We start from the raw sequence: 2,909 nt of genomic DNA, 5'->3' as shown, positions 1-2,909 counted from the left end.
TGTATAACCTCCATGACCCATGACCTACATCTCTCCTGGGACAAACTAGGCTTTGAGACACATTTACTGCAATTCCTCTTTTTCTCCAGCATGAAAGTGTCTCAAACTAACAAAGATACAAAAGGAAGACAGGAACACTGTGTACTTTGCAATGGCTTAGTCACTGATGAATAACAGAGTCATGCCATTAAAACAATTATATCTCCTCTCTGTGTAATCCCTGCTTCTAGGTAGAAAAATTGTTCTGATTCACCTAAAAGCATTCCTAGCCAACTGAAAAGGTCTGAAAATTCTCTGGCTCAAGCCTGAGTGCAAGGCTTTTATAAGGCAGGAAAATGCATATACTTATAAATAGGGTTTGCTATAGTGAAATAATGAATCTCATTATGGAGGTGACAATGACTTTGTTTAGCATTTTGCTCGCACCAGATTTGCAATGGTTTAATGTTACTGCACCAGAAGAGATATTCTTAATTTTCAGTCAAGTAGCTGAGATGATATTTGCTTTTATTTAGAGTTACTCTGGAGCAAATTCTGGAGAATAGCTCTCCAGTTCTCTTAGCACTATGAAAACATGGTTCTACTTCTTCCACAAGACACTGTGAGGAATGTAAAAAGAAATTTTCCTTTCACAATTTGGAGGATATTCCAGGAGAAATCCTGAGTACATTAAAATAAAAAAAATTGCAACTATGTTAATTTTCCTAATATTCCTTAAATAGTTCATCTATATCTAGGGGGAAAATAAGAAAATACAAATTGTCCATTTGAAGACAGGGTATGTTTTTTCCATATGTGAATTATTATGCATTGTATGACACAAAATCCTGGCAAAGAGAAGTTGTTCTAATATTGCCACATATAGTACCAGTTAAAATTAAACTCTAGGCTTTCCTCTAAGTTTGAACTTGACATATAATACTTATGAAAGTATAAATTTCTCTTGCCTTTACCAAGGCCATGGCTTTTCATTACTTAATCTTGGATCTGTGATGTACTATGCTACCCAAGTGGGTCAGAAACATGTATGTGGTAACATTTTGTCCAAGTTAGCTACAGCCATAGTTGTGCTTTGTCTTGGTCTGTATCTTGTCCTATACTTTCATCTTCATCTTAGTTTACATTGGCTCTAGAAGGTGAGATGATCAGATACAAAGTCTGCTGCGACAAAATTTCACCTTCAAAAGTGTTTAAGGATGTATAAACCATAAAAATGAGTTTTTATCTGTGTGATGTCTTGTGGAACTTTTGATCTGACACTACATTTCCTAAAAGTAACCTTATAATCTTATAAATTAAAATTAATTTTATAAAAAAATAGCCTTCAATTTTCCCTTGTGGAAAAAAAACCTGAGAGAATCAAAAGTCCAAGGAGCATCTTCATATCCAGCTGCTGGATTATCTATATTTGTTCAAGGAATAGACTTGTGGCATAAGTAACTATGTTAAAATAGTGAAAAAATTTGTTTAGCAAGTTGGAGTAATCTGTTCAGCAGAAATTATGAGTTAGAAAAACTATAAAAAGATTTAATAGAAAAAAAACAAACTTGAGAAAAATTATAACTCAGACAGTAATTTTCTATAAGCAAATTGAGAGAAAAAACAACGTTTAATAAATAGTTCATAGAATATCACTGATTCAGCTCATTTTATTATCTGATAGAGTGGTTTGATAAAAGAAGATGCAGATAAAATCTGCATTGTGAACCAGATAAAATCTGCAAGTCAAATAACCTGCTTATGAAAAGGAGGGCACATAAGTACATATCTGTCACTGTTTGACTCAGGTTTGACAATAATGCTCTCAATCCCCTCCCCCTTCTACCCAGGTAGGGAAGGAGAGAGAGAATTAGGAGAGAGACTTTGCTGGATTGAAAAATAAACTAGACAGCTTTAATTAAACACTAATGATAAAAGAAAATGTATACAATCATATACAAATATGTTCAGATATGTGCAAAAGCCTCTTGCCTCCCTCCACCCCCAGCAACTCCCACAGCATCTCCTTAGCTGGAAACAGTCCCAAAAAAATCCTGGAGTTGCTGGAAAAAGCAGAGAGTGATGAGGGTCAGGGAAGCTCGAACCCAAGGGTTGATGGTGATGGATGGACGGAGTCCTCCCTGGACACCAGCCATAGATGGAAGAGAAGGGAAGAAGAAGCAGGAAGGAAGTTGTCTTCTGTGATCTCTGACCTTCCTCTGAGCTTACGTAGATATATGGACTGGAACATCTCTGGCCAGTTTTGCTGTCTGTCTAACCCAGCCTCCTACTGGGGAGTCATAGATCTCCCCATAGTGTCTGAGCCGGCAGAGTGAAGGTGCGACCTTGAAGACTCAGCAGTTAGAAAAACATTCCACTGTTATCAGTCTTAGTTAGAACACACTAGTGCTAGTTAAAAGGAAGCTTGATGAAGGAAAAAAAAACCAAAACAAAACACAACAAAACAGTAAAAGGAAAATTGGCTTCATCCAGGACAATATCATAAGAACATATCAAAAGTGTTCAGATGCACAATAAAACTGTAGCAATGTAAACAAGCTAATAACAAGTTTACAGCTGTAGATAAGATAAGGCTGAAGATTAGCAATGGGAAATTGCCACACCACAGTAAACAGAAAAAGAAGGGCTAAAGTGATTCATCCAAATGTGTAAAAGCCGCCCGTGTGAAATTCCGTTCAGTTGGTACTAATTTCCAGACATGCACACTTCCCCATCGAGCCTAGAAGTAGCAGCATTAGATGGTGTTTGATTTTCTTCAGAGTTATATTTTTGTGACTTCTTATTCAATGTTATAACCCTGTTAGTTCATCAGGGTAGTGAACGTGGATTGCTAGAAGCTGGAGTCTCATGATAGATTACCAATTCAGCTTCCCTGTTGTAGAAAGTACTAATGCCAAGGGGTAAATTCC

This window comes from Chaetura pelagica, unplaced genomic scaffold, assembly GCF_000747805.2.
Source record: "Chaetura pelagica isolate M959 unplaced genomic scaffold, ChaPel_1.0 scaffold189, whole genome shotgun sequence".
In the NCBI taxonomy this organism is placed as follows: Eukaryota; Metazoa; Chordata; class Aves; order Apodiformes; family Apodidae; genus Chaetura; species Chaetura pelagica.
The sequence above is the reverse complement of the archived record's forward strand: the minus strand, read 5'-3'. Positions refer to the sequence as shown.